This window comes from Manis javanica, chromosome 2 (genome assembly GCF_040802235.1).
Source record: "Manis javanica isolate MJ-LG chromosome 2, MJ_LKY, whole genome shotgun sequence".
Taxonomy (NCBI): domain Eukaryota; kingdom Metazoa; phylum Chordata; class Mammalia; order Pholidota; family Manidae; genus Manis; species Manis javanica.
In genome coordinates this window covers 74,986,366-75,001,189 of record NC_133157.1, presented here as the reverse complement: position 1 = coordinate 75,001,189, position 14,824 = coordinate 74,986,366, and positions in this window count along the sequence as shown.

Sequence of the window (14,824 nt, the reverse complement as noted above, 5' to 3'; positions counted from 1 at the left end):
CAGATGTCATCGCTTCCCCACTGCCAGAGGATCCCATTCTCCCCAGGAGTTTCTGGTCCCACGTGGAGGACCGGGCCCTGCAAGTCATGCTGGCTGGCTCCTTGAGATGGTGCATTCTGGGTTGTTTAACATCAGAAAGAAATCCCGCATATCAGCACCCAACAGAAGTAACTCATATCTGATTGCTGATGAGCATATGTACTCTTCTCAAGTCTCCAAGTTCACTCCTGATAAACAGCCAAGAGCAGCCAAGAGCTCTTTCCACAGCCCAGCAGGGTTTTGCTCACTCTCCAAGCCCCATGCAGCTGAGATGAGCCTCCTGCTTTCAGTGCAGAGCAGAACGTGGAGACTGAAACCATGGGCCCAGTGACAGGGGTCACACACTGTTCCCTAAACAAATACATCCTGGGACAAATACACAGTAAATCATGTACACTATACACAAAGACCAGAGAAAGAAAAAGTGTGTGGTATCTCTAAGATTAATTCAAGAATCTTCTTGATCTCATTTTCCTTCTGCAAAGAAGGAGTGAGACCCAAGGTAAAACTTCACAATCAAAACCCTCACTGGGAGTGAGAATGGATCCCTCAGAGAATCAAACATCTGGAATAATACTGAACAACAGAATGTGGGGGAAAATACAGCAAAATGATTCAAACATCCTGAGTTGCATGTTGGGTGAAGTTCACAACCATTGAAACTACAGAGAAACTGGGCCCAGCCAGCTCCAGCACATTCTGTGTCACCTTGGGCAGGTACTTAAGCTTCATAAGCTTCCTCATCTGTAAGATGAATACAGTAACACCTATTTCCATGTTTTGTAATATTTCAGTGAGATAATATAATAAGTGCCTGGCTTAGAATAGATGCTCAAAACCGTTGAAAAACTTCAAGTGCCAAGACCCTATCCCAGGGTCTTGACAGTGATTAAACAAGACAGTTATTAAAGGCATGATTTAAAGACAGGTTTAACTCTGACACTTTTCTAGCATATTCTCAAGTTTGTCAGGTATTTTGCATTTCTTAATGTGTGGCTACATTTTTCATAACTATCAAAAACTATCTTCAAGTCATTTTTCAAAATGTATTATTTCACTGCCTCCCCCGATGCACCTTTTCCTGAGGAGTAAATTTGATTGGAGTTTCTTTTTCAACATTATCAAGATAATGGGCTGGAAGAAGGCCTTCCATCCCCTGCCAGGTCAGGGAAGGAAAGCAGCTCCTACTGATGACTTCTGGGCATGACTCAGGACTGGTACATCCTTGGCTCCTGTCGTATGATCTCCAAAAGGGCAGCAACCCCAAGCCCATGCAGGAACAGCCCAGCCTGTATGCAAACAATGAAGGCACACGTTGTTGTTACTTGGGCTTTTTTCCCCTCTTCAGTCTCACTGAATGAGGTAGAATTTGGCCTCTATTCCTGCTGGTTTGGAATATTTTGGTGCCATACGCAGTAAAGGGCTACACACTAGTTTGCTCAATGAGCCATGGTGGCTCTTCTCGCTGCTCCAGCACCATTCGGAAAACCAGGCTCACCCACTCTTCCTTCCTTCTTTCGATCCTTCCCTCCCTCCCCTCCTTCCTTTTTTCTTTCAATCAGAGAATGGCTCTAGCATATGAAAATTAATCTACACTATAGTCATCACAGGCAGCCACTTTGCATGTAAAATAGGTCTCTACCAGTGGACGAGAATCCCCGTTCCTACACTCAATTCAACAGACAATTATCGAATGCTTAATGTGCACCAGGCTTCATGCTATGTGCTGAGAATACAAAGACAATTTGAGACATGATCCCTGTCCCAAGGAGTTGTATAGATAAGTGGGAAAGTCAATAATGTAGTGAACTATAGTACTTTATTATTTATAACAATATGATGTTCTAATACCATAATTCTGTGACATGGGATATAACAGGGCCATGCAGTAACTGCTTTGGGTGGGCAGGATTTAATTTTGCCAGGGAAGGTCATCAGGGAGAGCTACACTTCATTCAGGATTTTATTACTTTATAGAGAAAAATCACAGAAACTTCCTAAGCCTCTCTTAGATGTTTTCTCAATCCACTCTAATAATCCTCCATGGTGCCACCAGAAGCATCTTTAAAACGTTATTTAAGCCACACCCTTTTCAAAATCATTTAAGGACCCTCCATCTTCCTCAGAAGAAAACTCCAGACACTTGGGCCCGATGCATGTCCCTCCACCCCACCCTCCACAGTCCCCTTCCGTGCTCCACAGCACTTGCTGAACTACATCACCATGGTTTTGTATGTGTTAGTTCCCCTTACTAGAAAGGTCTAAATCCCCTCCTTCTCTCATCCCTTCTCTATCTGGAAAAATCTTCTTTGAAATTCACCTCAAACATCAGCTCCTCTGTGAATCCTTTCTGACACCACATACATACACACACACACACACACACACACACACTCTCTCTCTCTCTCTCTCTCTCCAGACCCAGGAAATTAGGTGCCTCTGACAGACATCGGCTGGCTAAAGGAATGTCCCTTCCCAACCCCTCCTATGGTATCAGCCAGGACCACACAGGAAATTGATGGTTCATTCAGACTGATAATTTGAGAAGACTACGTAAAGGGGCTATTTACAAAGGAGTGGCAGTAGACAAAGCTTAATGGATATTGCAGTACACACTGGCTGTGGTGACGCCAGCAGCAGTAGGGCATCTCTAGGGCTACTCCCAGCCAAGAGGGAGAGGACCACCTGACAGAAGCTGCAAAACACAACCTTCCTGCTGCAGCCACACAAGGCAGGAGCCAGCAGAAGAGATACCCCAGCCAAGACCCCATCCTTCCCCCACCTTGTCCATGGCTGCCCATTCACCAAACCCAAGCGAAAGGGGGCCATTGATGTCTTATCCATCAGTCTCTGGGTAGAGAGAGAGAGAGAGCAAGGCTCAGAAGAGAGCTCTAGAGCAGCTAAATTCTCATTTTTTTTGTTTCCCTTGCAGGGGGTGGGAGAGAGAGAGGCATGTGATCACTTGGGCTCACAAGATGTCCATGGGAATCTGCCTTGGAGCTTATAGGAAGGGTTTTATTTCCACGTTGAACAAGCTGGTCATCGCTGACATCTCCTCTCCTCCACCTTGAAGGTGGCTGCGATCCCTAGAGCTGTGAATGCCCTCTTGAAACCCTGAGGGAGGCCCCAGGAAAATCACCACTACCGGCCCTCAGGTCATGGAGGCTTTAAATCGGCAGAGCGCTGCCTTCTCCAGACTTCTTGTTTGTGGGGAAAATCTACTTAAGCCACCATTAACACTATTTCTATCACTTGTAAAGAAAAGCATTCTTAACTGGTGTGTCTTCCTTGTGTTCGCCTCCGTTACAGTAAGTCCTATTGGAACTCTCTGAGCGGGTGTCTGTCTTCTCCCCTAGAATATGTGTACCATGGGGTCGAGGCTGACAGAGAGCTGGCGCCTAACTGCTGCTTGTGAAGTGAGTAAATGGATCAACGCGCCAAGTGTTGTGGGACTGTAATAGTACTAAATGAAATCTTGCTGCTTCTTCTAAGCTCTTTTTCTTGCCTTTGCCTTGTTTTGCGCTGAGGAACTCTCTCTCAAATGCCCTGCTCCCTGTGCTTTCTCATCTCCCTTTGCCCTCATGCATCTATCATATATCAAGCAGACTTGAATGCCATAAATTGTTTGCATTCTGCTTAATACCCATTTTTAAAAATAATTATCACTCTGAAAGAAATGGGCTGATTAATGTACTCAAAATATCTTACACTACATAGCCAATTTCCTCATCCCTGTTCTATTCATAATGTATAACCCTTTCTTTCTTCAAACGTGCACAAAGGATCCGGCCCCACCAGCGTTATTTGTAACTGCAGAACTTAGAGTGGTACTAGATGTCAAAAATGAAAAATTACTAACTCAAAATTGCTTCTCCTTTTGTTTTAAAGGTGACCTGCAGGTGGTTTTTTTTTTTTTAATGAACTAATCGTAGAATTATATGCTGAATGCCCCAAATGCACAGAGTGAGAGCAAAACACTCAGCACATACCTGCTACAAAATACCTGGTATTGTTTCAGAGCCTCTGCTAGACCAGACTGCTGACACCCACATTCCCCACCAGCCCTTGCAAGGGGGCTGACTCAGATGAAGCTCTGTTTCTGAATTGGGACAATGGGGTGTGCAGGACAATGGCGAGCTGGGCTGAAAACTAGGAAGCTGTTTGGGGATTCGCTGAATGATCTTGGTTAAGCTGTCTTATCAGCCAGCTGCTCAGCTTCTCCACTTCCACCAAAAGGGAACCAACCCCTTCATTCCCTCCCACTGAAGAAGTGATGGTAGGATTTCGTGTTCAACACAGACCTTCCATAAAAAGAGATGGTCAGAATTTCAAATTATTTCCAAGACTCATTAGGCCCACACACATTTTGTTTGATTGGAAATTTCTGGAAACCATGCAGTGTACTTGTCTGTATTTCCCAATGCTGTGCCCTGCTCCCTCGGGTCCCCAACACAGCCCACTCCCAGGCTGGAATTTGGAAGATCTCCGTTCTTGTCCTACACTGAGACGTCAAAACAATCCCTCAGAGCACCTGACATACTTCAGGGATCACTAACCGTGGTCAGATCATCTATAGTTCTACCCAGGAACACAATTATGCCAAAGAAGGCATGGGGGTTCACTATGTGATGTGGTGCAAGGAAACTCAGAGAAATGCCCCTGTCATGACTAAAGACAGTGCCCTGCAGTCAACCAGAAATTTCACCTTTAATATGAATTTCTTCTTCTTACTTACTCTGTCTCCAGTTACCTGTCCCCTGTTAAAATGTGCATAACCCTGCAAGGGTAGGGCATTAAATTATTCATTATCCACTATTATACCTCCGAGAAAATGAGTTGTTCAGATTACATTCCAATGAGATGACTCCTTCAGCAGTGGTACGCCAGCAAGCAGGGATATTTTGCTACACAGGCAAAAGGGGCAAGTAAACCGGGGTGAGTTGCACTGCAAAAAGGGGGCACCAGAAGGGTGGATGCCTAGACCTCATCATGCAAGCATTCATTTGTTCATTAAATATGTATGATGTGCTTACTCTGCCATGGACAGTGTGAAGAGTAGGTGATGGACTATGAAGCGGATATCTAATCTCAGAGAACACCAAGAACACTCAAGACCCCCTGAGCCCACTTCATGACGTCCCCATCAGGCCAGGGCTCGTCAATCACACCTCCTCGGGAGGAGGAAACCTCTGGCTTCCATGCCTCTGGTTTGTAAGATGCCCAGGCTTCCTTCCTGAGGAACAGGCAGCCTCTGACCACCTGCACACAGCTCCTCTGTCCTCCCACCTCCCAGTCTAGTGGTTTCCATGAGACTGTGGTGCACCCCAAGCATCCCTTTCATTAAGCAGCGTTTGTGTTCTTTGCCTGCTGATACGGCTGCTGTGTGAGCCTGGCCCAGACACTGAAGAGGGAACTCACTCAGCAGGGAAACATGAGTGCTAAATCGCTCTGTATGACATGAAGTGATTTTATCAGCCCTCCCCAGACACCAAAACACAAGCAAATAAACAATCGTGAGGACCATGCTAAAGGGTCCTGCAGAGACCCCATCGTAGTCCTTTGAATTCTTGGTACATTCCTGAGACTCGAGACAGCACCCTGGAGACTAAATCCCGTCCTCTGTCCTCCAAGGTCTCACCCCTGTGGCTTGCTAAACCCAGGGCTCTTTCAGACTCTGTTTTGTTCAAGTGTTAAATCTCCCCACGGGAAAGGTTGGTGTTTGGGGTTGTTTGGGGTTTTGTTTGTTGTCACTTTTTTTCCCTATAAAGCAACAGAAATAGAAGCCCAGGTTTGGCCCTCTAGTGAAACTATTGGGAACCTGTCATGTGCACACAGAGAAACCAGCATTTCAAGAAGTAAAGACATCAGCGAATTGTGCCTCTGGATTTGAAAATGCCAAGCTGGGACCTTTGTATCACATGGAAACACCATGCTGAACCCTAGGCCCTGGAAGCTTAAAACAGATTAAGTTACTGCTGAGGTCTCACCTGGTCAGAACCCACCTGCAAAATGAACTACAGGAGCAGACCATCCACATTTCCGTAATGCCCATCTCAGCCCAATGAGAAAGTAATTCAGAAGCCACCAATAGCTTTTACCCAAAGAGATGAATAATGTGGAGAATACTTGGCTGTGAGAAGAACAGAAGAAATTAATTGCTGACGTCTTCACAGCATGCTGAAGGCCGAGAATTATCCCCTGGATCTGCACTGAGAATTTACAACAGCTGCCTCCTTCCGACGGGCCAAAGTGACTCAGCAGAGAGCAGAGCACAGCCCACCACAGTGATGAACCTGGGGCTCGGTCAACAGTCAGCCGAACGCAGAGGCTGCTCACCCTGCAGCCCAGACCAGAGCCTGCATGTTCCATGGCTGGTACTCACCTTGCAATAATACACTGCCCTGCTTACCATACTACTGTCATAATAAGTCTTTTAAAATTCCACTGGGAGATTGCTGAAGCACAGTCTATTTATTGATATTTCCCAGCTACTGGAAAACTGGAGTGTCACTGATGCATCATGGGAAGAGCATTTTATGCCCTTTTGTGACCTTCTAGCTAGATGGCAACAGGAAGGGCAGAGAATGTATCAGGAGATTCATTGGGGTCAGTGCCTAAAGTTGAGGCATTTAAAAAAGAATTCAGACAAACAAACAAAAAAGTAAGTAAGATACAGGCAATTAGGAGAAAACAAAACCAAAGACCATTGAGAACTGATATGCCAAAGATTTATTAAAATAGCTGTTGTGAGGGGCACAGGGGACTTATATAGGCTAAGACTTAGAAAGTCGTGATTTCTCTCAAAAGTATTAGGTTTTGTATAAAGGAGATCATAACATTTGTGACACTAAATTGACCACTTATTTGCTTGTTCATGCCTGAAACTAACGTTTCTATCTGGAGGACAGAGTTTAAAGTTGAAACATAAAGGGTACTGGGGCACCAAACCATTTCTACTCACCTAATTTATTGTCTCAGATGCTGAGAATCCCATTTGGAAAAAAATGGAAATTCAGTGAGAGCAAATTTAAATAATATGAACATGAGTGTTGAATGGCAGGTGTTTTTTTTAGTTGTTTTAAAGATTGCAGCCAGTCTTCACCTTAACAGCTTTGAAGAACTGGGCTACAAACTTGCTGGAATTCACAGAGGGGAGGAAGCTATTGATAGCAGCAGAACCCACATCTTTCCTTGAAAACTTTTGAGTATTCCTTTTCAAGAAAGAGTGAGATTTCAGAGCAATTAGGAGTTCTTCCTCTTGAAAACTGCCCAGATTTTTCCTAAATATCCAGCTCTTTACTGTAGTGTCTTCATCTGTGTCTCACTCCACCCACATAATGCTCCAGGGGATTGGAATCTGATTTGTCTTCACTTAATAGGAAGGATTCATTAAATGTTTTTTGAGTGAATATGTAAATGATGAACAAATGAAAAACAATGAATGTTGCTTCTGATGCTAGAAGAAAAAAATATAGTGTTCACCAATTTAATCTTGCAAATCTTTCCAATTATAATGTGGAAAGTTTGTGGGATTCCCTACTATAGGATACGTGAGCTTGGTCAGGGGTTATATCCATGCATCACTATGTTGAGTAAGATAATTGCATAATTTGAGAATGAGTTGCTGTTATGTAACTGCTTACAGAGATGGAAATAATGAATTTCTATACATTGCATTTTAGGATGTTGTAGATTGTGTAATTCAGCATTGCACAAATCAGGGTATATTGTGTGCTTTGAGCTGAAGGTGAACTAAGAATCCTTTTATCCACATATAAAATATCTATGTGTTTGTGCCCAATTATGTGTAATGGCTTGAGGTGTATGCCTTCAAAAAACGTATATATCAAATTCCTAATCCCCAGTACCTCAGAATGTGACCTTATTTGGAAAAAGGGTCTTTGCTGATGTGAGTGGTTAAAATGAGGTCATAGTGGCATAGGGTGAGCCCCTAATCTGATGGTGTTGTCCTTATAAAAAGGGAACATTTGGACACAGACACATGCACAGGGAGAACACCACGTGAAGATGAGGCAGAGATCAGTGTGACGTAGCAGCAGCCAAGGAATTCCAAAGATTGCTGGTCATCCCCAGAAGCTGGGTGAGGGGTCCCAACATGACTTTTGCCTAACTCTCTTCTCTCATCTCCCCAACCCTCAATTAAATGGCCCCAGTGATAAAAGAGTAGTTCCTCAGAGTATCAGCCTGATTTTCATAGTCAGTAACGACCATCACAATATCAACCTCCATTCTTCCAAGTAGGACAGTGGCCGCCATGCTGTATTTCCCACGGCTCATTGAAGATGCCAGAGTATTCACCACATTCACACCCGCTTCAAGCTCTACCCCGTGTGTACCAAGTTTGATCATTAGGCATGAGCACCAGCACCTCTCTGACTATAGAGGCAGTGTCATTTTACTGTTTTCCAACTTGAAAAACTAAAAACCCTTCAGGAAAGTGTAATTTTAAAGCATGCAAAACTGGACCCCCTGAAGGATGAGAAGATACATCCCAGTGGCAAGGGTAACAAAGGATATCTCCAGAGTGGAGACACAAGGAGATGGGGCAACTGGGGTGGGTCCATGCCCATATCTGAGTCTATCAATTTTGCAGCCACAGGCCAAGCAGAACCTGTCTTCTTCCCTAGTACCAAACATCCCAATGAAATGAAACTGAACCTCCATCAAAACTGTGCCTCCTTATATCCCCAACAAACAAGAGTCCACCAGAAAGCAACCTCTGCAGCCCCTTGTCAGCCTACATGACCACAAGAATATCAGTCAGCTACAAAAATCCATTCAACATTTTGGAGGCTCTGTATGTGCCAGCCTTGGTCCGAGGGACTAAGAATACAGCAACCAACAAACACAAACCCTGCTCCTCGTGGAACATATTATTCTAATGGGGAGGCACAGAGAATAAGCAAGATATAGAAATAGAAATGGAATGTTAGTGAGATGTACTTCCACTGGGGGACAATAATGGCAATGTTTAGCAGAAGTTATTTTGAAGAGTTCTGTTTGTTCCTTTTGCAATTTTAGATTAAGTGCTGGAGGAAGGCCTTCCTGCAGAGGTGACATTTGAGTAATGAACTGGAAATTGCGAGGGAGGAAGCCATGAAGGTACATAGAGGAAGGGCCTTTCAGGCAGAGAGACAGCAAAAGTAAAGCCCTCGTGGATGTGAAGCGTAGGATGCTATGCAAATGCAAATGAATAGTGTTATTAGAGGGGAGGCAAAAATCTCTGTTCAGCAAAATATTTCAATCCAGAGAAAATAGAAAATAGTTTAACATCCACTAAGCACATGACATCATTCTTTTACCCCATAGTGGAGTGTTCTTTTGCTCACTCTGCCCTCAGAAATGCAATACAAGTATCCAAATTACAGAAAGGAAACAAAATTTTGTAAATGATACTAGTAAAGGGGTTGTTTGTTACCACAGCAAAGCCCAGCTTGGCTGATACTGATACAGGCCACAGAGAGTGACAAGAATTGCGTATTTCACAGCAGAAACAGTTGATGAAGGTGGGGTTTGTTTTCCAAGCCAAAAAACAAAAACAAAAAACAAAAAACTTCAATTAGCTGTAAATATATGAAGTAGGCTCATTCTAGAATATTCTTGAAGAGCAATACAGAGATATATAGAAATACATAGAAAGGTGGATTTCAAATAAATGCCAAAGGAAAAAAAATCTTCTTAACCGTCAGACCAGCCCAATACCCACTTGAGGAAACAAGTTACATCAAAGACAGAGAAGAGAAAGTGAAGATAAATAGGGTTCAGATGATGGCAAAGCCTCACCCAAGATACTCATTTTAACGATTAAATTTGTAACTTCAATGGGGCCCTTCCTGACAAACTCCTGGTCAGCAGAAAATGTGGGCTGTCTTCAGGGTATGTTAATACTACAAACAAGTCTTTCCTGCTATCATGAAAACTGCAAATCCCTTTCCTAAGGACTCTTGCTCTCTTGTTTGCTTTAGATGAGGGGATGATCATGAAGGTGTAAACAACAGATTTTACTAGTTCTTTTGGCTGATTTGCAAATGATTTTTATCAAGATCTTACCTGTCAATCATTCATTCATTTCCTGCATGAGTCACCACAGCAATCACCTTTCCCTCTATGTTTTATTTATCCTTTCCCACAACCACATCTTCATACGTACAGGCAAAACGCAGCTCCTGTATATGGTACGCCTCAATCAATGTAAAACAACAATATCTGTGCACCTCTTAGGGAGCTCCGTGATATTAAAAGTTTTCATTGCTTTTCTCACATTCTCTCTCCCATTCAGCAAAGCCTACCCTATGGGCGTACTTTTCTCCCCTCGAAATGTCTTTATGCCATATCCTTCTATTCTCTGACTGAAATTCATCTGTGTTTATTCCTCAAGCTCTTGCACTTATATATTTTATTACAACTTCTTCATACCCTTTCCCAATCCCAAACCTAATCCTTTTCTTCTTTACCCTGAGGGCCCCTGCCAATATAACTTCAGGTGAAGCAAATGAAAATACTAGCTTTTGCCCCAGGCTTTAGGCTTCCTCCACCAAAATTAAAACATAAAAACATTACATGGATATTAATATTATATTCCCTGCCCTGCAACCCTTCTATTACATTCTATGGTCTGTCAGTCAACAACATTTATTGAGTGTCCACTCTGAAAAGTAAGTTGGTGCCCTTCTGAAGAGAGACAAGGAAGAAAAGGGCATTCTTTGTTTTTCTTTATGGCCCATAAAATCTCCATCTTGTTCTTTGTTTCCCCAATCCTTGGAATTCCTCCACCCCACTCCCTGTGTGCACCTATTGGAACAACACTTGCCACAAGTGTTTTATCTCTCTCAGGCACCCGTTCTCTTGGTTTCCCTGAGAACCCTTCACAGCACCTAAAATAGTCCAATCCATAATCAGTTATATCCTATCAGCTCCCAAAAATGTCATAAGAAGCAGTGAACTAAAACCTGTGACCCCTAGGATTTGTCAGGAACTGTGACAGAACACGTTACATTCCTTGCAAGGTCGTGACATTCCCATCTTACAGATCTTCTAAGTCAGGGTCAAAAAAGTTTAAGTAACTTGCCTGAGGGTTATAAAAGTAGCAGAGTGGAGAGCAAATTCAGATCTGGCTGATTCTGAAAAGCTTCCACAGGAAAAAAAATTTATTTTTTGCAATTGAGCCTAAGAAAATTGCACATCCCTTTATGAAAATTCTGAGTAGGGATTAAGAAATTCAGATTCTGCTATGAACCAGTGCATTTTCAGCACGTGTTTATTGACACTACTCTTAAGTGCTGGTAGCAGAGGTCCTCAGGATACTAAGAAATGGATTTAGGTTTAGAAATGGGGAGGAGCATGGAAAAGTCAAAATGGAATGTCAGTTTGCAAGGGTTTGAGGGATGATGGCAGATGGATTCCAGCAAATGAATCAAAGGGTTTCCTGGGAATCATCGGTTAAGGATCCAGCCCAAGTGAAAGTTCTTGGGAAGGAAATTGGGAGCAGTAGCTATGGCAATAGTGTTCTTGAGGGCAGGTCTTCTCTTTCCCACTGGAGGTTTCCCTGCATCACTGTCCATCCTGATGGTTCAAGATTCAAGGCATCAGCCACAGCAACAGAATGGTTTCATGAGCGCTCCCAGAGTTGAAATCTTGATGCCTGCTGCTTTTGCTATTCAATCAATCTCAGGGAGTCAGGGTAACATCCACCAACTGCGCCATCCAAAACCCAGATGGTCCAAGTTATACCCACACATAGCTACTTTATAAGGACCTGGGCATCAAAACAGCCTAAATCATTGAGCTGTTCACATAGCAACTCAAAAATGGGAGTCAGATTAGCTCTTACTAATCACTGAGCAAGCCCTCCACTTCTGCATTTATGAAATGAGGTAGAAGGTACCCGCTCAGATGCTGACAGGGACAGGCAGGTCATATGAGTGAGTGGCAATAGGAAATGGTGGGGCCTGTGGAAAATGGATTTTAAATGTCTCATCTAAAGAGAGAAGCCATTACTTAATGAAGGCAAGTGTTGACAGGTAAGAATGAGTGCACGTTATTGCCAGGTCTTTCCATCTTTCAAAATAATTGGGAAATATGCAATTTATGTGTATTATGTGGATTTTTTTATTTGGCAACTAATAAAATATTTTTAATAGTCAAAATTGAGCTGAGAGCTGCGCATGTGTTATAAGTTTCGATCATCTCCAAAGTTCTCTTTCATCCTGAATTTTCTGTATTCTCTCACTGGGTCAGATCTCTTTGTTCTCAATAGGAGGTGTTCTGTCCACTAACCAAAAGTTAGGTATGCATAACTCCTATGAGGCCAAAGCAGCTATGACTGAGACCGGTGGTGTTCCCTTCCCCTCCTTCCTACATCTCATTTACCAATGCTGAGTTGTTCTCACCTGAGAACCTCAAGTACATCCATATGCTCTCTTCCCAACTATGAATGAAAAGCTACCCAATTCAGTTTGTTGGTAGAAGAGCCTGATCCCCAAGAGATTCACTACAGCTCTCTTGGGCTGACACTTAAGCTCCCCCAGCCAGCAAATACAAACTTGTAATTACCACGATCATGAGCAACTTGCTGGTTACCCTTTATCAAGCTCCACTCTACTATAGTCCAGTTTACCTCCCCATGTAGGTGGCGTTAATTAGTGATTACTAGCATGTTATCTTGAGTTAGGCTGTTGTATTTGAATCCCAATTCCTCCATTTCCTAGCTGTGTAAATTTGAACAAATCACTCAACGTTTTTGTGTCCTCGATCATAAAAGATCGCTATAACCACACCTATATCACAGGTAGGTTGTACAAATTAGATGAGTAGTCATCTGTAGACCCTTCACAATGGTGCCTGCCACCTGACATTGTTACATGGGGTTTCTATTACTATAATTCAAAAGGACTAAGCAGCATGATTAATGCAGGTATTGCCAAAATGGGATGCTGGTGAACAGAAATAGAGAATTCAAAGGTGGAACAAAGGCTCCAACTGCCTGATCCAATCCTACTCTCTCTCCCTCAATCAGTCACCTCTCCCTACAAGGTCACAGAAAGACAGCAGCACAGACAACAAAGAAAGTTAGCATTTTACTGCTGGTTGGGCTGCAGTGAGCAGGACACTGAGACTGAGGCAGCTCTGGTCTGCGGCTGGGGCTAAGGCTTGGTTCCCAGCCTCAGTGTGAAATTCTGGAGAACCAGGTTGGAGTACCCAGCGGACCTCTGTGGCCCAGCCACCATAGGTTGGTGACCTAGAACAAAACTCTTTCAAATGGCTGCTGTGCCTCCTTTTCCCCAAAGTCAAAACTTAATTTCAGATGTATCCCTCCCTGACTGGGGAGAAGCCGGGCTTTATGCTCATTGCCCTACACGCACACACTTCTAAAGGCAACAGATAAACAAGACCCTCCGGTTTCCATTGCACAGAAGGGAACTGGTATAAACACCTATAGCTGGTCTCTCCTGGGCTGGACAGCAATTTCTGGAAGGCTTTGGAGAGCAAGGAAGGGACAAGATAGCTGTGGGGCCCTCTCGTTTTCCCCAGGCTTCTCGAACAGAGGGAACAGCTTCCAGAGAGGGAAATGCAAAGGCAGTCCCTCCCCTAGAGCAGTGGACACTTCTGCACTCTGGAATCTGGTCATCACTGTCTTTCTTCCTCCCTGGAAATGGGGCAACCACCTGGAATCTGACCACCCTGAAGAGGAGTGAAGCAGAGAGAGGGAGGAGAAATATTGCCTGAGGCCAGCTGCAAACAATAAATGCAGCAAACATGAACTTGACACCTCTGTGGCCTTTTCAGGTTTCTTTGTGTGTAAAGTGAAGATTGAACTGGTAGCCCACTCTGATCCTCTATAAGCTATAAGACCATGAGCTCAGGTGCCATGTCACACCACTGCTCAAGCATACAAACCACTCTGCTGCAGCCTTGGTCCTTAGAGAAGACAAGCTTAGAATTCAGTGAGTAACAGAACTCCAGTCAGCCTAGTTGTATAGTTTGCTCCCACTCAAGAAGGGCCTTCGCTGTACTCCACCCATGCTCCTTGAAAACCTTCCACCCATAGCAGGGGGCATCCAGATGTGGGACTCTGAGCCAAGGGGAAGACCACTTTGAAAAACTTGTGCTCTGGCTATTAAGAAATAGGGCACTGTGCTGGTGAAGGGTACAAATTTCAGGCATTTCTGACTTGCTGAAAACAATTACCACTTGTTCTGTGATTCTTCAAGCTTGTTCTCAGCTCAGATTCCATTCGGACATTTCAGAGTCAGCAGAGCATGTAAAAGGGGGGTGTTTTTCACCAGCTCAGACATTTTTCAGATGCTTTTTGTGATTGGATAAGCTCAAACATAGCTTTGTTTTAAACTTTCAAACATGCTGTGATATTGATGGAAAAAGGAAGTTGGTGGGAAAGGGAGCTGTTACCTTCATTTCGACTCTTATGTGAAAGGATGGGGAAGACTTGAAAGGGGGGTTACTCAAATGTGGCCTCTAAGGAAGGAGGCTGCACAGAGGACCACAAAGAAAATGCAGCTTCATCAGAGACAGAAGAAAGCTGGAATTAACAATTAAAACTCTAGCTGACACTCCTGGTTTCCAAGAGCACAGTTTTAGGTTACATAAAATTTTTCTTCTCAATGAAAAAAAAAAAATCAAGAGCTGGTTGAAATTTCCAACATGCCATATTGCAGTGCTGTTATTTAGAAAACTAAACATATGTATATGTAATTTTTCAAACAAAGATGTTGTTTTAAGTGTAAGGCCCATAGCAATTCTATTCATT